This window comes from Drosophila kikkawai, chromosome 2R, assembly GCF_030179895.1.
Source record: "Drosophila kikkawai strain 14028-0561.14 chromosome 2R, DkikHiC1v2, whole genome shotgun sequence".
Taxonomy (NCBI): Eukaryota; Metazoa; Arthropoda; class Insecta; order Diptera; family Drosophilidae; genus Drosophila; species Drosophila kikkawai.
The window spans coordinates 1,275,489-1,299,349 of NC_091729.1; the positions used below are offsets into that span (position 1 = coordinate 1,275,489).

The 23,861-nt window shown below is 38.8% G+C and overlaps 1 protein-coding gene and 1 pseudogene across 1 annotated transcript in view; one reads left to right on the forward strand and one right to left on the reverse strand.

Moving 5' to 3' along the window:
* The window catches only part of LOC121502033 (transcriptional regulator ATRX homolog), a 530,985-nt gene that overhangs the window by 16,409 nt on the left and 490,715 nt on the right, over positions 1-23,861 (reverse strand). The gene's annotated exons all lie outside the window — the stretch shown is intronic.
* On the forward strand, positions 10,673-10,943 carry LOC121502031 (dynein light chain 1, cytoplasmic-like; annotated as a pseudogene).

Genomic DNA, 23,861 nt, shown 5'->3' on the forward strand with positions numbered 1-23,861 from the left:
GGGTCTGGGCTACTCTAACATTGTTGTTGGGATTATTGTTGTTGTTATTGTTTCCCCAGTGGTTGTTTCCAGCACGGTTGTTTCCAGTATAATTATTGTTGTTTTGATCATTATAGTTTCGGTTGTAACCGTTATTTTGGTTATAGCCATTGTTTCGGTATTTACCTCAGTTATTACCCCTACCGCGATAATTGTTTCTGTAGTTGTTACCGCGATAGTTGTTTCCTCTGTGGGCGTACAATATTGAGTTAGCATTGCCCGTCATTTCAGTATTACATTGTATGGACTTAGTGACGGCTTCATTCATAGTTGAGAAATTGCCTGCTTCCAACCATGTTTCGCCGACTATAGTGTCTTGCAATTTCTTTATTATTGCATCTATAGTTATTTCGTTCTGCACTCTGTATAGTGTCGATCCTATAATTTTAGATTTAATGACATCTACAGCAATGTTTTCGAATGTGCCTTGCCTTTTGTCATGTTGACCAACCTCAAATCTGTTTTGAATCTTTGAAGGTGAAGTTTTTGCCCATTAAACTCCGGGATGGGATTCGAGATTTCTTTTATGGACTGAAAATTTGGTTCGATTTCGGGATGATGTAAGAATAAGTCCGATTTAAGTCTATTAAGTTGGAATAAGTAGGTTAAACAAGAAAGGAAGCTAACTTCGGCACGCCGAAGTTTGTATACCCTTGAAGATATTATTTCATTACATTTTACCTATATTATTATGTTAACAGTTTGACAGTTACAGTTTTGCATTCCCAGCTTTACATATTTTATACATTTACCGATCGCTTCTATGGCAGCTTTATGATATAGTTGTCCGATTTTTATGAAATTTATACCAAAATTCTAGAATAATAAAAAAAGCGTATATCTCAGAGTAAATAAAAATACGCTGAAAAACAACGCAGCTATAATTTTTGTTCTATTAATTTCCCGATCGTTCCTATGGCAGCTATATCATATAGTCGTCCGATTTTCATAAAATTTTTACCAAAATTCAGAATTAATATAAAATGGCCATATCTAAAAAATGGTGTAAAAATGTTGAAAAACAGCAAAGTTATCATTTTTTTTCTAAAAATTTATCGAACATTTGTATGGCAGCTATATGATATAGTCGTCCGATCCGGCCGACATATATAGCAGTGAGAATATATAGAAGACTATATACAAAGTTTTATTCAGATAGCTTTAAAACTGAGGGACTAGTTTGCGTAGAAACGGACAGACGGACATGGCTAGATCGACTCGGCTGTTGATGCTGATCAAGAATATATACTTTATAGGGTCGGAAACGTCTCCTTCACTGCGTTGCAAACTTCTGACTGAAATTATAATACCCTGCAAGGGTATAAAAAAACTGAGCAAATAGAGCGGCTATTGCCTGATCATTATCTGCTGTTGGAATTTTAAAAGAGAGCAAGGAAGGATGAGTAATGGCTTTACGTTTAGTCTTAACAAAATTATAAAACTGTTTTGGGTACTCAGAAAACTGGGACCTGCAACGAGTTAAATAATTGTTGTAACACTGCGCGTTCTACAAAAAGACAAAAAGAAGTTGACCGAGCCTATAAATAGCTAGATAGGAAAGTATGAAAACTGGTGCTTATGTATACATACATATTAGATTTTTTATTTTGAGGCGGGTCAACTCTTTGGTAAGCCAAGGAGGCATTTGATGTTGACGAATAGTATAACGGAACACATTCAGTAAAAAATTAATTCCAAGCACTGCAAAAAATATCGACGGCGTCAGCGATGTCAGTGCATGTGTATAGGTCGGACCATTCATAACCTAATATATATAAATCACGTGTCATGATGTTTGTCCGCGATAAACTCCTAAACTATTTAACCGATTTTTAATTAAATTGGCACACCGTGTGCAGTTTGATGAAATTTAAATGATAGGATAGCTTACATCTTAATTTATTGGCGCATTATTATTTGATTGCAAATTATTTGACTATTTCGAATCGCTGTTATAACTTGACAACGGCTTTACCGAATTGGATGTTTTTTTTTTTTAGTCAAATCTCAGAGCAGAGAAGAGTTACAGGCGCCATATGGGCGTAATCGTGTCTTATATCGCGAATAAAATTGTTTTTATAAATTGAGCTGCATCTCCAAAGAGTAAGTATAAGCAAAGAGTATAGAACTATAGTGAAAAGCCAATTTCCTTGACCTCCAATATTATGGAGTATTGGGAGGAAAAGAAATTGTAGTATCCAAACCTCTATCAGCTGGCCAAGGTGGTGCACTCGGTTCCTGCAACATAAGTGAGCGGTGAAAGGGCGTTTTCGAATTGGCAAATTACAGACGAACATTTTTCAGAATTAGTAGCGATTTCGGTTCGTTAATTTTGATTTTTTTTTTATGACTAGAGTTATTATATGCCAGGATAAATATTGGAAAAAATAGAAAAATGACTAAAAATTACGAAATGCTGTAGGGTAGCTTTGCGGTCATTATACAAGAATATAAAATAATATCGCCGAAAAGTCTAACACGGAACCCGTGAAGTACGGTTGAGTTTTATTTTGATAAAAAGAACATAAAAATCATCAATAATCATTATTTTTGAAATTTATTTTTTTGATCAAAAAAAATTTGTATGAAATATTTTATTTTGACCTCTGCAACTCTTGTATGAGCTGCATTTTACAACGTTACCTGTAAAAAATTTCACAGCACTGCCTAAGAACAGCTGACCAGCACACGCAATTTAAATATCAACCATGTAAATAAAAATAACGCTCAAAAGTTTATTTAATTAACAATTTATTTTAGGAGGAATAACTGTCATCTCTTTATTTCGTTAGTCGCCAATATGTGCAGAGATATTTTTGTAAAATTGTAACGTGAAAATCTTTGAATTGGGACGGGCAAAACAGCTGACATCCGCATGAGTTTTCCAATACATTTTCTTATCGAACATTTTTAGTACTGCGCCAAAAACTGATGATTGAAATTTCCAATATTTCAAATTAACATTTAACGGCCAAAAATGCTTGTACCTTTATTTTTGCTGTAATCAACTAGTAACCCATTAACGTACTTAGGTTGGACACAAGAGCGGGCCAAAATCTAATTAGCCCTCTATTAACAAAACTCAGCCAAAAGTAAAGCGTTTGTGTATACCGGCCAGCTGATATTCCTTGGCAACAAATGGGACCAAAGGAAAAGTTAACAAAAAGTTATAAATCAACAAGGAAAATTCTCTTATCTTAAAAAGGAATCCGCAAATATTATCAAATTCACTTCCGAGTGGCAACTAGAACAGGCCTGATAATGAATCAATAGTTCTATGTCGCCCCTTACAAAAATAGTATCAGACGCCAAGTCATCAAAAATCATAGTGGAATTGTTTTTAGCTTCCTGCTGTTGTCACAGCGTCACAGCGGTGTCATTTTCTGAATATGTATGATATCCCATTCCTCGTATCGACTTAAGAACTTTTTCCAAATACTCATATTTCGGTTGTCATAAACTCTTTGAAAACACATAAATATTTTTAATTTTAAGACCGTTTAGGTCCTCGATTAAGGTTATCATAACATTCGTCTTTCCAACAATTAATGCGCTAATTGTGTTTGGTAACATAGACCTGTGTCGCGGGTGTGTACTCTCACCATGACCGCCACTTTTAATGTTCTTTACTATGATCTTTTTATATACTTGAATACACTTACTGCGGACCTGGTACAAAGCTAGAGAAACGACTAGCACGCGGTAATCGGGGGATCAACGGTTTAGACGAAGCTTGTAGGGAATACGATATAGCATATTCAAATACAAAGGATTTGGGGGAGCGACATAAAGCAGGCTCGATTTCAATTGATAGGGCTTTGAATCGGGTGAAAGCAGCGAATAGCAGCAAGAGTGAGATAGCTGCATTATATTTTGCAGTGTTGGCAACTTTTCCTTAAAATAAAACGGTTTTTGACTGGAAGAACGATTAAAAAAAGAAAAAAAAATTGGAAAAAGCTAAAAAATCTGTTTTTGAAAACTCTTATTTGTTGGTTTTCGTTCAACTAATTTTATTATATTTGTTTGATTATTGTATTATATCAATAATGTCATCGATTTGTGCTGTTTGTTCGCGGCTTTCATATCATAATCCTGTTTCAATCATTCGCAAATACTTGTTAGGTATAGGTGTAGCAGCACTTCTGCAGTCTGCTCAAGCCATATCTGTAAGTTCGCAATAAAACTTGATATTTATATTTAAAGTAAAAGTTAAGGCAATTACTTATATACAGTACACTATTAAGTGTAGAGAATTTCAATTTGTTTCGCACTTTTGACTTTACAAGATTAACTTGGCTAAATATGCGCTCCACTTCGGCGTTAGACCAAGGCAATGACAGAATATCCAACGCAACGTTGGCCAGCTTTGCATATGTGTGGTTGCCTCCGGAGTCCTTATAGGTATTTACCTCAGTCCAGAATTTGGAAGTGCTTTCTATATTTTCCCATTTTACCAGTTTCTATTTTCTTGAATTGATTATCTATTTGGCCTATATTTTGGTAGTTGAGACCTTCCAATAAAGGTATGATGTCTTGTAGTAGCGAAAAGGCAGGTGCTCATTAGATACTGTGGGTTTTCTAGCGTAAAATTGGATTGGTATTTCTGCACTTCTTGCTATGCTCGGTACAACGCTCGTCGGATATGGCGTGGGCTTTCCTCACCGATTTTATGTCACACCTTTACACTACAATAATAAAAGTTTAAGTGCACATTCTGAAAACTAAATGATTGGTGAACGGTTAAATTATTCGGACGCTCGGACGGACCCTAAAGAGTAGGTAATAAAGAGGAACGCGTCGTTCGCCCCCACGTCTTTACCCTGCCGTAGTAACTTCAGATAATTGGTCGTTATCCCTGTGACGGTCTGTCTGTCCTCGGGTAGCTTAGCGGGACGTCCAGGGTCCGATTCAGGAAATATTTATTTGATTCAGGTGTGGTTTGCTGTAAGAGATTCCGACCCAGTAGAACGCTAGAGTATGCCCTAAAAATGTATCTTAATGTTTATTTACTTAAAAGGTACAATTCTTAATAATTTTATGCTGGGTCTCGATTCTGGGGTACTCTGCGGTTCCGATTCGTCCTCCTCTTCCCGATTGCGGCTGTCCGGTAGGGAGATGCCGATAGTTCCGCCACAGTATGGGTTATTTGGCCTTGAAAGCCACCCACAAGAGAATGCGTTCGGACTCGAATGTCATGCACGAGAGAAGGCGTTCGGACTCGAAAGTCAGCTCAGAGAAGTTCGGACTCGAAATTCAGCAGAGATTCGGACTCGAAACTCAGCAGAGAGAATCGGACTCGGAAGTCGGCAGAGGTTCGGACTCGAAAGTCAACTAACTCAGAGAATCGGAATCGAAAGTCAACAGAGATTCCGACTCGAAAGTCGGCAGAGAGAATCGTTGTCGGACTTGAAAATCAGCAGAGATTCGGACTCGAAAGTCAACTAGAGAATCGGACTCGAAAGTCAACAGAGATTCGGACTCGAAAGTCAGCAGAGAGAATCGTTATCGGACTCGAAAGTCAACTCAGAGATTAGGACTCGAAAGTCAGCAGAGAGAATCGTTGTCGGACTCGAAAGTCAACTCACGCCTCCATACGTAAAAGCTTTAAAGCTTGGCTTATGGCAAGTCTGAGAGACTTGCATGCCAAACAACTGGTTAAAAACAAGAAACAGAACTATTGCCGATTTTCAGGGTTTGCTTTTGCCTTTACATCGAAACTTACGATTCCCAACGAGTCTTAGCGAAGATTGAAGGTAAAGTACCAAGAAAATTAGCAATAGTCAGCAAGTGGTCTGATGAGTTTGGGTAGCTCCAACGAAACGATCGTCACCACAGCTGCTGCTTGTCTATTGACAAGTTCTTTTTGTTGTTTTTAACAAAAGCCGAGTCTTTGATTTTTATAAAATCGAAGCCGGCTATGACCTCAAGTCCTGCAATTACGAATGCATATCTGAAATAAATATTTTAAAACTAAAACCAAAAAGAACAAGAAAACTGCCTGAAACTTGAGATCTCGAAACTGAAAAAGAAGTGTCCGAACGACTACGAGGGACCAATGTGCTTACCTTACTGTGAATACACCTGTGCAGCCAGCACCGGTGCCCCAACATAGAAATAAACCTGTGCGATGACCGGCACTGGTCATAGCCCATAGGCCCAGGACATCAGCAGCTGAATCAACAAGTGTGAGGGGCAGGCCGTCCCTTATGCCAACGAAGGAGCGTCAGCAAAGCCAAGACCGGCGACGACCAGCTGACGCAAAAGATACTTACTACAATATATCCCATTAAAAATTGCACTTCGCTGCACATTTTTTTAATTGCATTGCGATGCATATTTTTATACCCTTGCAGGGTATTATAATTTCAGTCAGAAGTTTGCAACGCAGTGAAGGAGACCTTTGCGACCCTATAAAGTATATATATTCTTGATCAGCATCAACAGCCGAGTCGATCTAGCCATGTCCGTCTGTCCGTCCGTCCGTCTGTCCGTCCGCCTGTCTGTCCGTCCGTCCGTCTGTCCGTCCGTCCGTCCGTTTGTCCGTTTCTACGCAAATTAGCCCCTCAGTTTTAAAGCTATCTGAATGAAACTTTGCATATAGTCTTATATATACCTACTCTCACTGCCATATATGTCGGAACGGACCGGATCGACTATATCATATAGTTCCCATACAAATGATCGATAAATTTTTAGAAAAAAAAATTATAACTTTGGTGTTTTTCAAAATTTTTGCACCATTTTTTAGATATGGTATTTAGATATGATATTATATTATTTCAGAATTTCGATAAAAATTTCATGAAAATCGGACGACTATATTTTATAGCTGCCATAGGAATGATCGGGTAGATAATAGAAAACAAATTATAACTTCATTGTTTTTCAGCGTATTTTCATCTACAAAAAAACATTTTCGACCGTGAATCAATCTGTGAATCTTTGTAGCACCTTAATAAACTCGACTCATTTCTGGATCGGTTAGTAACTGGTGATGAAAAATGGATCACATATGACAACATAAAGCGTAAAAGATCCTGGTCGAAGCACGGTGAGTCGTCTCAAACGGTGGCAAAGTCAAGACTGACGGCTCAGAAGGTGTTGCTGAGTGTATGGTGGGAGTGTATGGTGCTGAGTGTATCGTGGGATTCACCAGCCATGGTGAATCGTAAGGGCGTTGTGTTCCATCATGACAACGACAGGCCCCATACATCTTTGGTGACGCGTCACAAGCTAACACTTAACACTTAACGCATCCACCTTATAGTCCGGACATTGCCCCAAGCGATTACCATCTGTTTTTGGCCATACAAAATTTTTTCAATGGACAAAAATTGAGTTCAGGGGAGGATCGCGAAAATCGAATCGCCGAGTTTTTTGCCAGTAGGGACAATGACTTCTTTAGGAGAGGCATATATAAGTTACCATCAAAATGGCAGAAAATCATCGAAGACAACGGTACATATAGCACTTAAATCGGACAATGCTAACTATGTTAAAATCATCGTCAACAAGAAAGGAAGCAAACTTCGGCACGCCAAAGTTTGTATACCCTTGCAGATATTATTTCATTACATTTTACCTATACTTATTATGTTTAGAGTTTGACAGTTACAGTTTTACATTCCCAGTTTTACATTTTCTCTACATCTACCGATCAGTTTATATGGCAGCTATATGATATAGTTGTCCGATTTTCATAAAATTGATACCAAAATTCTGAACTAATAAAATAAGCTTATATCTCAGAGTAGATGAAAATAGGTTGAAAAACAACGAATTTATAATTATTTTTCTATTAATTTCCCGATCGTTCCTATGGCAGCTATAAGATATAATCGTCCGATTTTCATGAAATTTTTACAAAGAATCGGAAATAATATCAAAAGGCCATATCTGAAAAATGGTGCAAAAATGTTCATAAACAGCCAAGTTATAATTATTTTTCTAAAATTTTATCGTTCATTTGTATGGCAGCTATATGATATAGTCATCCGATCCGGCCCGTTCCGACATATATAGCAGTAAGAGTATATAGAAGACTATTTGTAAAGTTTCATTCAGATAGCTTTAAAACTGAGCGACTAGTTTGCGTAGAAACAAGGGTATAAAAATCAATAAAGGTATAAAAATCAATAAAGAAACCGGTATGTCATTACCAAACAACCTGATATTATAACATAAATTGTAAAATTGAGCGACATTAAAGTTGCCCAATTAGATTGTGGCCTGACAACCATACAAAAACTAGGCAGGTTATGATGTAATAACTTCTTTATATAAATATTTCACGACCCTTTATAGGCCACTAGGGCAAATTTATTAACGTATGAGCCAAACGGAATGGGAAATAAATATAAAATTAAAATACGAAATTAACGTAAATAAACACACGTATGAGAAAACACCCAAAATGGGTTTGTGGATGTCAAAGAAGTGGACTCTACTGCCAATGTCATAAACAAAATTGAATCTAAAAATATTAATAATGATTTAACAAACATCTTATTATCAATAATTGTTTGTATCATGAGCGCATTCATTTTGTATAAATTTTGTATGTTCCACAATAGGTGCATATCAAAGAGGGCTATAAATTAAGCTAGGCTAACGACATGGATAAAATATAAAAGCGCTAACAATAATTGTAAAAAGATGTTTTAAAATATTTTTTTTAAATACAAATATGTATATCAATACAAAAATGTATTAAGAACTAAAATGTAAAAAAAAAAATAAAAATAAAAATTACCTATTATTATACGGGCTGACACTGCCGCATTAATTAGAGACTTCATTAAAGATTTGACAGCGCTATAGCGTTTTACACAAGTGCGAACAAGACGACTATATGGCGCTCTAATGCATTAGAATAATGCATTAGCTACTTCATTGGCGCGATAATCGATAGATCTACATAAAAATACTAGATACTCGATAACAAAATACGGGTTTAATGAAGAAAATTGTAATTGAAAAATGTATTAGCCAGCTCATTGACAGTATGGTCTCACAGTGAGAATTTTATTTTTATATAATTTCGCTGGTTTTTTTAACTGAAAAAATATTAGAAAATTAGGAAAAATAATATGTTTTGCGGTGGCAAGGTTCTTGCGGTGTAAAATTAATTAAAATTTTTTTTTGGTAATAATTTAAAAAAATTTAAGCATCATAGGTTAAAAACATAAATTTAAAGGATTCTGCATTTATTTATGCAGGAATACTTCGACGAGGAATTCAGAAATTCATAGTACAGTAGAGTCCGGTTATAGCGACTTTTAAGGGACCGACGATTTTACGTCGTTATACCCGGAAGACGCACTAACCGAAAGTAGCAAAAACAATTTTTTTATTTTTTATTTTTGGTTGATATGATTGTAATAGGTTTTTAAAATAAAACAAATTAATTTTTTAATTCAAAACAAAACAAATTTAATTCCATAACATAAACTTCAAAATAAGTCGTATACAGACATAATGCATATTCATAGACATAAAGTATTAATCTTATTTCTATATTATTATCTATTTCTTTTTATACTTAATTTAAATAATCAGTTATTTTTGATTGTGTTGTTTTTGACTTATAAAAAGAGTCGCGCACAGCATTATTTAGGCGAGAAATGCTGTGAGTTAACGTCTCGTCATTAAAATTGGAATGGACAAATTTATTCAAAATTTCAGCGGCCTTGAGTGCCTCCAAAGCGCTAGGCGCTGACACAACTTCATTTTGGTCTTCCACGTTGTCGTCGCTGTCCTGTTCGTCATCTAATGTTCTTAACAATACTCTCTTCAGATGGTTTCTTGCAAATCGCCACACCATTGTCTATAAGAACAAATTCATCGAGTTCTTCCTTCGAAATCGGTAGCTGCTTTTTAGAGCTCTTGCCCAAACCGATAGAGGAATGTCATCCTCGATGTCAATATCGTTTGAGAATGAGCTGCTGGGACCATCTAAATTATCTCCGGCAAGCCCAGAATGCTTAAAGCAATTCGCAATTGTTAATGGCGAAAGTTGTTGCCATGCATTATTTATCATTAAAATGGCATCAAGGACGGTAATATTCGGGTAATTTTCATCTTTGTTTTCATCCATATTGCTTTAAATTAAATTAAATTAAAAATTAAATTATTTCGCTGTATTTTTTTTTTCGTCACGTCGCAAATCCGGTTGAATTGTGAAAAATTTCGTCGGTATAAGCGGCTTGTCGTTAAAAGCGAAGACGTTTTAAGCGGAGGCCCTTTCATATAAGTTTATATGGGGACCAACCAAGCCATCGAGTTTTCGTCGTAATAACCGGACGGACGCTATAAGCGAAGTCGTTATAGCCGGATTCTACTGTAATACGCCGCGAATGGAGGCCGTTTTTTTTGTTTAACTTTTACGGTCGGTGTGACCGTAGTCGTATTACTAAAATAATCCAAGCAAAATCCAAGCCAAATTACACAAAATTACACATATAGTGGTCTCTTTCAAGGTTCTAATGAAGTAGCTAATTAATGAAAACTGCATTATCATATGGGCATTAGAAATAAAATAAATATAATAAAAAAAAACAAAAAACATTTGGAGCATGAATGCATAGTTAGGTGGAATTTAGTTTTTCTAACAGAACAGACAAAAATCAGCAAAATGTCAAATAGCGAGGCCGAGATTAAGAGTACCGACATGAGCGAGGAGATGCAGAAAAGCGCCATTGACTGCGCAACACAGTCAACAACAACATTGAACGGGATATTGCCAAATATGTATATTAAGACAGAGTTCGACACAAAATTTAAACTCAAATGGCACTGCATTGTCGGCAGTGACTTCGGATCGTACATATGTGTCACACGAACCGAACCATTTAATCTATTTCTATTTGGGCCAGTTAGCCATTTTATTGTTTAAGAGAGGTTAACAAAAATAACAATCCCACTTGCTTAATTTTTTAATATCTGAGATTGATTCTAGCGATGTTCTCAATAATATTCCATTAAATAATGGAACGGGATGAGTTAAATAAAGAATTACATAACTTAAAAGTTGATTTTGACAAATCCTATAAGTCATCAAGAACCCGGCTAGCACAGCAAAATACTGTAAATAAGCATGCCGAAATATTAGACAAAGCCCATTGGTCTCGAGTATTTAAGTTCTTGAACAAATTACGAGAGAACTTAATATACATAAAACAAAGGTATAATTTAGCCATTTCAGTGCCAACTATATTAAATACCCCATTGACAATCGAAACTAGCAACGAGTCAGAATTGTCAGATCTACCTGCACTTGAGCAGGGTGAGACAGATGATAAGGAAATAAAGGAAAAAGACATTAATAACCTCACTATTCCCGCAGTACTCAATCTGAATTGTCAGATCAGGACTTAACCGACTGTGATACATACGACAGCATTGTAGAACTAAAAACTACCACAATGGCTGACGAAACCATTGCCCAAAGGGCATACATAAAAGAAATCTCGAATGCCATCCCGGAGTTTAATGGGCAAAAACTTCACCTTCAAAGATTCAAAACAGCTTTGAGGTTGGTCAACATGACAAAAGGCACATTCGAAAACATTGCTGTAGATGTCATCTATTATATAAATAAGTCGAGTTTTCTGCGGGGATCCTATAACTCCTGAACGCACGAACCGATTTCCACGGTTTTGCATTCGTTGGAAAGGTCTCGGAATTTGTGATTTTTTGCAGTAAAGAAAATTCAGGAAAAATTGCAACAGAAAAGCGGGAAAGTCATTTTTGCATAAAGCGCCAACACTGACACATAGCATGCCATAATTCTCTACTCAGTTTATTTTATGATAAACCGAAATTGTGTTCCATTTTGAGAAAAATAAGTTATTCGTTTCATATCAGTGCAATTGGAAACCAGCATTTGTATTTAGGGTGGTAAGTTGAACTGTGTAAATTATGTGGATTAGAGGTTAAATTAACCGCTCTGCCTATAGTCGAAAATGCCTAGAGCACGACGTGTGAACATCGGTCTCCGCACAAGGCATGCAATCCAGCAACAAGTGTATTCACAGAACTTAAGCGAGGAAAGACGAAATGAAAGAAGAGAATATGACCGATTAAGACGAAGCGTGAGCACACGAAGATTATTGGCATCATACAATCGCTTGGCATTTCAATATGATCCCTCTGCGAACTACAGAGATGATAGAAAATTAGATATTGGACCTATGACGACTATATGCCGATATTGCAATGCGTTAAAGTTTAAAAGAGAAACTGCTGGATTGTGCTGCGCAAGTGGAAAAGTCAAACTGGATCCATTACTTACACCACCACAGCCACTGAAAGCATTGTTCGATGGAAGTGATCCAGATTCCAGCCATTTTCTTCAACACATCCTTGAATACAATAACTGCTTTCGCATGACTTCCTTTGGTGCTAATATCATTCGAGAAGGCCTCATGCCGACTTGCAAGGTAAAAGTTACAATCCCTTACACAAATACAAAGAATTGCAACACATAATAACAACATATTCTCTTCGGACTACACCATCACACGATTCTTCAACAAATGATTGTTTGCAATTACAGATACAAGGGCAAATATATCATTTGCATGGTTCATTGGTACCAACAACAGAGGAACCGCATCAATTTCTGCAAATATATTTCATTTCGTCGATGGTGGATCAGCTGAATGTGCGTTGCAACATTCAGGGAACAGGACAGTTAAAGAGACGAATTATTGAACAGTTGCAAGCATTTTTTCACGCTAATAATGGTGTGGTTAATATGTTTAAATCGGCATTGGAACGAATGCCATCGGATACGCACAAATTTATCATAAGAGCGGATTGTACCCCAGCAGGTGAACATGTGCGAAGATTCAATGCACCCACCGTTAATGATGTTGCTGCAATTATTGTTGGCGATCCAACTAAATCGCGAGACATTATAATTCAGCGAAGAAGCAATATCATGCATCGAGTAAACGAGACACACCGTTTGTACGATGCGTTACAATATCCAATCATTTATTGGCAAGGGCAAGAAGGATACGACATCACGTTGAAGATGGTCGATCCAATTACAGGTACAATATTCTACTAATTATTTAAATTATTGTTATTGGTTTCCATTAACAATTCATTTAATTGTGCATTTTCAGGCGTATCAACGAATAAAAAAATAAGCGCAATGAATTACTATGCGTATCGTATGATGATTCGTACAAATGAGGAGAATGTCATTCTAAAGTGGCGTCGGCTGTTTCAGCAATTCGCTGTCGACATATATGTCAAAGTCGAGACCGAACGTTTAGCGTTCATCCGATTCAATCAGGCAAAGTTACGATCTGAGGACTATATACACTTGCGTGATGCTATTCATTCAGATGTTCAGAATATTGGACGCCTGACGATTCACCATCATCTTATATCGGAAGCCCACGCCACATGCATGAATACGCTCAAGACGCTATGACGTACGTGCGAAATTATGGAACTCCAGATTTATTTATTACGTTTACATGCAATCCGAAGTGGACGGAAATTGAACGTGAGTTGGAACCGGGCCAAAAACCGCAGGATCGACATGACATAATCGCCAGAGTATTTCACCAAAAACTCAAGGTTATAATGGATGTGCTTACTAAGTATCGAGTTTTTGGTGACACACGTTGTTTTATGTACTCGGTGGAATGGCATCTACACGACATTGTGACGACACAGATGGTGCATGGACCCTGCGGTGCATTAAATCCATTATCGCCTTGCATGGCTGATGGAAAATGCACAAAACGATATCCGCGACCGTTAGTTACTGCAACAGTCACAGGGAACGATGGATATCCAGATTATCGTCGGCGTTCAAAAGAGGAAAATGGTCGAACTATCATAGTTAAAGTTCAAAATCAGGAGATTGAGATCGGAAATGAATTTATTGTACCATATTGCCCGCTGCTATCACGAATTTTCGAAACACATGCAAATGTTGAGAGTTGTCATTCGGCCAAATCAATCAAATATTTGTGCAAGTACGTCACCATATTTCCGCTATTCAGTTGGTCTCTAAAAGAATTTCGGATAGGGACCACTTAATTAGTAGTTCTTGGTGATTTTAACATCCCAGGGGCTATTTGGTCCCTAGATAATTCCAAAGAGCACCTTAATTAAACGGATAATTTGCCGAAGGTGGCGTAACGGAGTTCGCCGGGCTTACTAGTTAAATCTAAAATTATAGGATCGACACTATACAGAGTGCAGAACGAAACAACTATAGATGCAATAATAAAGAAATTGCAAGACACTATAGTCGGCGAAACATCCGACGTAGTTAAAGCCAAAATGGCAAAAACAATCCAGAATGGCAAAACAGGCGAAAAATTCACAACGGAAATAGATAACAAATTCAGCACAAAGGAAGCCATCACCACAATGGTTAAAAATTGTGAGCTGGCCGCCTTAAAACAATATTGGAAGAAGGCAATTTCTCAACTATGAATGAAGCCGTCACTAAGTCCATACAATGTAATACTGAAATGACGGGCAATGCTAAGTCAATATTGTACGCCCACAGAGGAAACAACTATCGCGGAAACAACTACAGAAACAATTATCGCGGTAGGGGTAATAACTGAGGTAACTACCGAAACAATGGCTATAACCAAAATAACGGTTATAACCGAAACTAGAATGATCAAAACAACAATAATTATACTGGAAACAACCGTGGTGGAAACAACCACTGGGGAAACAATAACAAAAACAATAATCCCAACAACAATGTTAGAGTAGCCCAGACCCCTTCCGGAAACTCCCAAGCACCTTTAGATACACAGCAGTAGAAAACATTAAAATTCACACCATCAATCTCAGTCAAAGCACATTCGTCACTTTTATAAATGTAGCAACAGGAAAATAAGTAGTTTTTCTACTAGACACAGGTGCGGAAATATCCCTATTAAAGGAAAATTCCGACATTTTCCAAAACATCCAAAATAATGATATTATCAATATACCGGGCATCAGTCAGGAGGTTACCAAATTAGAAGGATTAACTTCCATTGAAATGCAAACCATATAGTAAATTTACAATTCGCTATTCCTTGTGATGGAATACTAGGAATCGACTTTATTAAAAAATACAACTGTCAATTAGATTTCAAGCCGTCTGAAGACTGGCTTATAATTAGACCAAATAATCAAAATATCCAACTCTATAATTCAGCCAGCAAGATCCCAAGTCGTCCGAAAAATTGAAATAAACTCAGAAGAAGACAGTATATTAATTCCGAATCAGAAAATCCAGCATGGTATTTATATTGCAAATACCATAGCAACAGTCCAAAATGCATAAGACTATTAAATACAACAAAAACAGATCAGGTAGTTTACATAAACAACATTCAACATGAATCACTTTCAAACTATGATGTAGTTCAAACAGACTAAAAAACCCGAGAAACAACAATATTAACCCAACTTTCAAAAAACTTTCCGCTACAATTCAATAAACAATTACCAACACTATGCACCAAGTACAGCGATGTATTCGGACTAGAAACCGAATCAATCACTACTAATAATTTTTATAAACATAAAGTGAGATTGAATGATGATGAACCGGTTTATATAAAAAATTATAGAAATCCTCATAGTCACCAAGACGAGATCAAAAACAAGTCCAAAAGCTCAATGATAAAATAGTGGAACCCTCTGTATCGCCTTATAATAGCCAACTTTTGCTAGTACCCAAAAAGTCACTTCCAAATTCGGAAAAGAAAAAATATAGATTAGTAATTGACTATCATCAAATCAATAAAAAACTCTTGTCTGATAAATTTCCACTCACTAGAATTCATGATCAACTAGGTAGAGCCAAATATTTTTCATGCCTTGATTTAATGTCAGGTTTTCACCAAATTGAACTCGAAAAAAGTTCACGGGATATCACATCCCTTTCAATGAACAATGGTTCATATCGCTTCACGCAATTACCATTTGGCTTAAAAATAGCGCTAAATTCTTTTTAGAGAATTATGACTATGGGTTTTTCTGAATTAGAACCTTCGCAACCATTTATTTATATGGATGACTTAAGGGGGTATCCTGAATTAGGAGGCCAAAAATTAGTTGTTTTTCGCGATTTGTTTTGGAAGGTAAAGAAACGACCAAGCTTCTTGCAATTTTTGGTATATTTTTATACATATTTAAAGTGCTTAAATAAATTAAAACAAAAAAAAAATATTTCAAAATGGCGGACTTATAAGTAGTTCACTGAAGCGCCTCGTCACAGCAGTCCCTAATTGGCGGGAAATGTGCAGCTCGTAATTCTTGTCTGAAACAAAAAATTCAAAAAAATTTTCAATTTTTATAAGTGCATTTTCTATTTGAACTAAGAAAATCCGGAGAAAATCGTGAAATCGGAACTTTTATTCAGGTTTAAAAAAAAAATGCATTTTTCGGGATATAATATTGACTTTAACATGCTGTAAAAAATATAAAAAATGGTTTTCAACAACCGTTTTAGTTCATTTAGAAGAGAAGTTAATTCTAAAGAGAATAAGCCTTTATTCGTTTCAATCGGTCAATAAGTTTTTTTGTTATCTTTCCCGCCAATTCAAAAGAATCGTAAAAATGAAAAGTGGAGAAAACGCGCTTCAAAGTTCGCCCAAGCGCTCGCAAACCTGCTCGGCGCTCCTTTGCTTTCATCTCTATCTTCGAAAATACTTCGAATTGGCTTCTGAAATTGTTGTGGTATATTAGATAGTTTATCTATCGATTTAAGCAATCAAAAAAAATCTATTTTTTTTACCTTTTAATTCAGGATACCCCCTTAATAGTCATAGTATGTTCCGAAAAACATATGCTCAAGAACTTAACTGAGAAATGTAGGCAACTTAACTTCGAGAAATGTAGGCAACATAACCTAAAGTTGCATCCTGAAAAATGTTCATTTTTTATGCACGAAGTCACTTTTCTAGGGCATAAGTACACAGACAAAGGAATCTTTCCCGACGACAAAAAATACGACGTTCTTCAAAATTATCCAGTCACGCACGACGCGGACAGCGCTAGAAGATTTGTTGCATTTTGTAATTATTACAGACGGTTTATAAGAAACTTTGCTGATTATTCCCGTCACATAACAAGATTATGCAAGAAAGATGTAAAATTCGAATGGACAACAGAATGCCAAAAAGTCTTCGAACATCTGAAATCAGCGTTAATAAACCCAACTCTGTTACAATATCCAGACTTTAGCAAAGAATTTTGCATATTTACAGATGCCAGCAAACATGCTTGTGGAGCAGTCGTTACACAAAACAAAAATGGACTACAGCTTCCAGTGGCTTACGCATCAAGATCTTTTACAAAAGGCGAAAGCAACAAGAGCGCAACAGAACAAGAGCTAGCAGCTATTCATTAGGCAATAACACATTTCAGACCATATATTTATGGTAGACACTTCACTGTCAAAACAGATCACAGAGCACTTACCTACCTATTTTCAATGGTGAACCCCAGTTCCAAACTTACACGAATGAGACTTGAACTAGAGGAATATACTTTTACAGTAGAGTATCTAAAGGGTGTAAAGAAGTTTCGACGGCTGGGATATACTCAGTCACGTCCAGGGTCTCTTTACCGAAAATATTTGTAAAGATCTGGGACAGAAGGCTTTTGACGCTCGGTAGGCTGACGAGAAGATGTAAGGTGTCAGCGGGTGCATGTCATAACGCCCAGTGTCATAGCGCCCACGGGCTACATAAAAATCGCGCGATTTTTATGTAAAAAAAATTTTGCCTGCGGCGCTTCTTACGATATTAAGCAAGCAAAAATTGTTTTACATAAAAATCGCGCGCTTTTAATAAAGTAAATTTAAATACAAAATTGTGTTAACATGTCATTTATTTCATTTAAACATTATTGCCTGCGGCGCTTCTTACAATATTGAGCACTCGATTCTCCCAAAAAAAATATGCTGGGCGGCCATTTATACCAGGTATTTCATTGTTATTAGGTTCGGGCGTTAATACACTTCTCATAGTGTCATAAGGCCCACAAGAAAAATGACATAGCGCCCGCGGGCGATATGACACTTTCAAAATGTGACGGAAAGCCCGCGGGCGATATGACACTTTTAAAAGTGACAGAACGCCCGTGGGCGCTATGACACTGGGCGTTATGCCATGCACCCGTGTCAGCCACCGGGATACTGAGTAAGAAAAGCGATTGATTCGGTATTGGCAGAAGAGCGGAAAAGGTTAGCGGTAACGCGTATTGGGCCTGGCTCATAGCATTCGCTACGAGGAGACCGAGAGAGGGGATCGATTATGGGAAACACATTTTTCTAGGGCAGAATTTATGGCCTAAAATCTAGGCATTTTGGAAATATTTATATTTATGCGTGGCCAGCTTGATTGTATTCTTTTCCTATGAGTTGTAGTAAAATAGTCGAGAAATATATTTATTGGAGCATTTTTATTGATTTATTTCATTCTCGCACGCGCTTTATTTTTCCCAGATTAGGCAGACAGTGGCAGAAAAGATCTAAATTTTCGGTAAAATATTTCCCGAATTTATTTGGGGCGGAGACATGGCAATGCGTTGTGTTTTTAATCATGTGAGAAATATTTATTTCCTAATTAGCAATAGTTTTCGTAAGAATTTGGTCCACCCCTTTCTCAAAATCCAAGAAGTCAAAGGAAAAAAACATGGCAGCGGCAGGTTTGTGTTCAGATATGTATGTACAAATAGTTTTATTAAGTTTTTCAGTTTGCTTTGGGTTACGTTTTGTTCATTTTATTTCTTGGTTCAAGTTTCTCGCAGTGTTATGTTAGGTTAGGTCATGGTTATTCAATGGTTTAAATCTAGCCTACTCTGGGTGACACCGCATCGAGGCCTTCGAGAAATTTCTCATTGCACGTGATTCTCGCTGACCAAAATGCCGTTCACTCTAATCACTCTCCCATCTCGCTCTCACGCACACACACTACCGCGTGATCTCCTGGTGCTCCGCCGCTGGTCCTAGGCCGGGCACACGCTCTCCGAGATCGCCTGGTTGATCTCCTCCAAAAAGTCGTCAGCCGGTGGCTGGAATTGGCTTGCGGGCTCTCCGCCGCTGTTGGCCCCCCTCGTCGAAGGCTCTCGCTGGCCACTGGCTGCAGCGAATCCCTCCTGGTGGTCTCCTTGGTCACTTGGGACTTTCTAGTCGGGAACCCGCCTGCTGGTCTCGGGTTGGATCACTCGATGCTCACTGTAAACCGCACTCAGCAATCGCAAAAATCTGGCTCGAAGTTTTACATATTCGTCACGTCCGCAAGAGTGAAAAATTGGCACTCGCCTTTGCAAGTTTTGTAACACCGTTTTTCGCTTCTCGAAGTTTCGGTACTTCTTGGCTCTCGCTCTTTCCTTTGGCGCGCGCCTATTTTCGGGGGTTGTTCCCTCTCGCTCGCACGTATGCGGCGTTGGGTCACGTGACCACTTTCTCGTGGTGAGTTTGTCGTCGCTGCGCTGGTGTGTGTGTGTGGCTGCTGGTGATGCGAGAACGGTGGGTGAAAGGTAAACAAAGACTATCGCTTAAGCTAAGATGATTATTACTTCTAGCGCTTACATATAATTCTTACATCGCGTGACTAAGCTTACATATTAATGGAAATACAGAAATTTACTTTAGTTATTCGCGCGAGCTTTGCTTGGTTTCGGCTCTTGGCCGGCGCCGGTCGGTTTTGGTTTTGCGTTTTTCTGCTGCTGTTGTTGTTGTTCGGCTGCTGCTGTGGTTGTTGTGGCTCTCCATGAGCGTTGGCGGCGGTTGTTGTTGTTGCTTGGCCGCTGTTGTTGTTGGCTGGCGCTTATTTGTGGGGAGTCAAACGACTCCTCACAAGGGTAAAGATAATTACGTAGCTGATGCGTTATCAAGAATAACCATCAAGGAATTACAAAATATTACTGGAAATATAAATAAAGTTACTAAAAGATATCAATGCTATACGAAATTGACATCCTCTTGTTGTCAGAAGTCCGGCTCTGCTCGCGGTCAACCTTCAGGATTCCTGGCTTCACCTTGCACAAAGCCGATCATTCGGACGACCGGAGACATGGGGGTGCAGCGATCCACGTCAAGTCGGGCATATCCCATCAACTCTCTCTCACTCTTTCGGAAGAGCACATTCAAGCCGTCTCAATTGAGATATCTTTAAGAAGAGGTAGGTTCAACATTGCTTCGGTGTATTGCCCTCCTGCTGTCAGGTGGACAGAAGCAGATTTCACGACGCTCCTCTCCAATCTCGGAGATTTCTTGCTGCAGGTGATTGGAACCCCAAACATAGATGGTGGGGCAACTACAGAATGTGTGCCAGGGGCCGGACCCTCAGCTTTGTCCTGGCCAATGTCAATGTTGATATTGTATTGCTACCCCTATCGTGCATACGCCACCCTCAGTTCAATAGACTTTGGCATCTCAAAAGGTTTCACCGAGCTATGTTCTGACCACCTTCCGTTGCTCTTGCTGTTAAATGAAGAAGCACAATTCCATAAAGGAGCCTCTAGAATCCTGCCGGCACATTCATACGTTGCCACTTTTAAGCCCTTCATCGATGCTCACACCGTGCTCAACACACCAATTACAACCAGCAGCAAAAAGCCACCTTCAGAAAGCAATTTATTGTGTCTGGCGATCCTGCAACTAAGCAGCTACTATCTAGCGTTACTAACAGGCTGCGCAGGTTGCAAGCGAAAACCCGCCAAAACAACATCGATACCCTGTTGGAGGGAGCTGGCCCGGCAATTGCAGCGACTTTACGATATGGAAGCTAACCTGAGGAATTAAAAGACAGCCAGTTGTCCAATCCCCAATACAGAGCCACAGTGGGCAATGGCTTAAAAAAACTCCGACAAAGCTAACGCTTTTGCTGAACATATGTCTGCTACCTTCACTCTTGAACTTCCTGACGCTTCACACCGCGACGAGGTTGCAAACTTCTTAAGCGCTCCCATTCAGTCAGCGCGCCCCATTAGACACACCACGCCGCAAGAAGTCACGTTGCAATTAAAGGCGCTTAATCTAAAAAAGACTCCTGGACCCGATGTCATCGACAATCGAGAGGCAAAGGCTCTTCCACCCAAAGGAGTGCTAGCGCTGGTGAAAATTTTCAATGCCATGCTAAGCCTGGGACATTTTCCAAGACAGTGGAAGCAAGCCCGGATTATCATGATCCCAAAGCCAAACAAGCCACCAGCTCAAATAGACTCCTACCGCCCAATCAGCCTGCTATCTACGTTGTCGAAAGTGTTCGAGCGGATTCTTCTCAGTCGACTGTTGGTACTGCCCCAAGTAAAGGCCATATACCTCAACACCAGTTCGACTTCAGAAAATCGCATGGCTGCCCAGAACAAGTCCATCGCCTGTTCAACCACATCACCCACGGACTCGAGCACAAACTGCACACTGTAGGTGTCTTCCTGGACGTAAAACAAGCCTTTGACAAGGTGTGGCACGAGGGCTTCCTCTACAAAATCAAGGAACTTCTCCCTGCACCCTATTTTGCCATCCTGAGGTCTTTTATTGCCGATTGAACCTTCGAGGTAGCAGTAAGGGAATCACGATCCAGCTTGGCACACATTCACGCAGGAGTGCCCCAAGGAAGTGAACCTCATTTGGAACACCCACATCACGGCAATCAAAGCCAAGTGCATTCGCAAACTAAAGAAGCTCGATTGGCTCCTAGGCTCCAAGAGTCTCCAGCTTTCAACGAAGGTTTTGCTGCTCAAGGCAATCCTTACGCCAACCTGCACGTATGCGATCGAAATATGGGGTACTTCATTCAAGCACGTGCACGGTCTTCCGGGCTTCCCTGGTACGTCACAAACCAGGCCATCCAGAACGACCTACGCCTTGTTCCGGTGGGCGACCTCCTAAACGATCACAGCAGACACTACACGGACAGGCTAATGGCTTACCCAAATCCACTGGCTAGAAGGCTGGCCGACCCGCAATCTCTTAAGAGACTTAAAAGACTACACCCCAGCGATCTGTCTTCCCGTTTTGTTCATTAATATGTAACTGTAAACTTTTTGTAAATATGTAAAAAATTTTGTAAACAACTGTATATAGTCTAGGTCCATACCTATTTGTACCATATTTACCAAATGGCATTGAACGTTTCCGGCGAAAATAAAATAATTAAAAAAACCCCAAATTGTTTACCTTATCCTTAGAAACCTCCCACTTTACCCTTATCTGAAAGGAATCATTCGTTATTCCTCTCAAAAAAAAAGGTAGCAAATTGGAGGCAAACAACTACAGAGGAATCTCTAAGTTTTGGGCCATCCCTAAACTTTTCTAAAATGTCAGTACTCTTCATTTGCAGCACCTGTTTAGGTCAATAATTTCTCCATGTCAACATGGTTTTATTAAGCGAAGATCAATTACAACCAATCTTTTGGAGCGCACTTCCTTTATTATAAAGGGCTACCGAAATAACTTTCAGACAGATGTAATCTATACTACATATATTTCAGTAAGGTATTACATTATTTATCAACGATCTGCCCGAAGTTTTCACCAGCTCCAGAGTTCTTATGTACGCTGATGACGTCAAAGTTTGTGTGCAATATGTTCACGCCAGGAGGCCTCTGTCCCCCCTCTGCCCACCAAGCTTCCAAAAGCTCAAGCGCTCCCAGCTTAGCAACGCTCTCCCGCTCTCCGTTCCTCGGAATTCATGATCGCACGCACCCGTGTTCCCGATCGTCGCTCGCTCCTAGACGAGCTTAGGGACGGCTACACCGCTCCAATTCACGGTTCTCCCGCTCTCGCGCCGTTAACTGGGCTTCTCGGTCGGCAGAGGGCCCTTAGGCTAAGTTAAGTTTAGTACTAAAACGAATGTAAATACATATGCAACGGGCCCTCCATGCCAATGTCAATTTTGACCCCCGAATTTTCTGGTTTTTCTGCTTTGTGGGATAAAATTTCTACTGAATCCTTTTGCGGAGGATTTCCTGGCCACCCCGCTCCTGAACATGGTCCGCCGGATAAAGATATTGTCCTGGAATCCTTTTTTCCCAGCAGCTTTGGTGGTGCTACCGCAAAAAAAAAAGTATAACGTTTCCTCCCGTCTAATTGCCGGTAGTCGTCCAAAATTTAAATTTCGCTCAACCTGCGTACGATTTTTTGACAACCGAGATTTCCGACACCACGGCAATTATACAACGTAAAAATCTACATATATCCAAATCCGATTTTCTCCACATCTATTTTCCTGCACCATAATTATCTCCGTTTCTTTAGGGTTTTTTCTTCCACTTCTTCGGACCCGTTGTGCATTTCTCCGTACATACATACATATGTCCCTATATTCGGCCGTACATCAAAGAATAAAACTGTCTTGACATACATAAATACATATGTAAATCGGCGCGCATTACTCCGCGAGTTGGTTGGTCATTTACTTAGAGTGCTAATTGGTATCCTCAACCTTTAGCCGAACAATACAATTAAAAAAATAATAATAAAACTAGTGAACGTGTGTTTCAAGTCGAGCGCCGCGGCGAGCGATTTTCTTCTCATATCGACGCTTCTTGCCAGTCAGACTTACAGATAGATCTTAACAATTTTTAAACATGGTGCCGCATGAACTATTTAAACTTCAATGGCTCTAAATGCAAGCTAATGACATTCTCCCGTGTCGTTCCTAAGCTTGCTAATTATACGCTAAGCTGATGATCTTTAAAAAAAATTAATATAGTTGATGGACTTTAAACTTGACTTTATTGATAATATTTTGTGCATAATGAATAAAGCTAGGGGTGTGCTTGGTTTCATTAAACGGTGATCGAAGGAATTCAATGACCCCTAT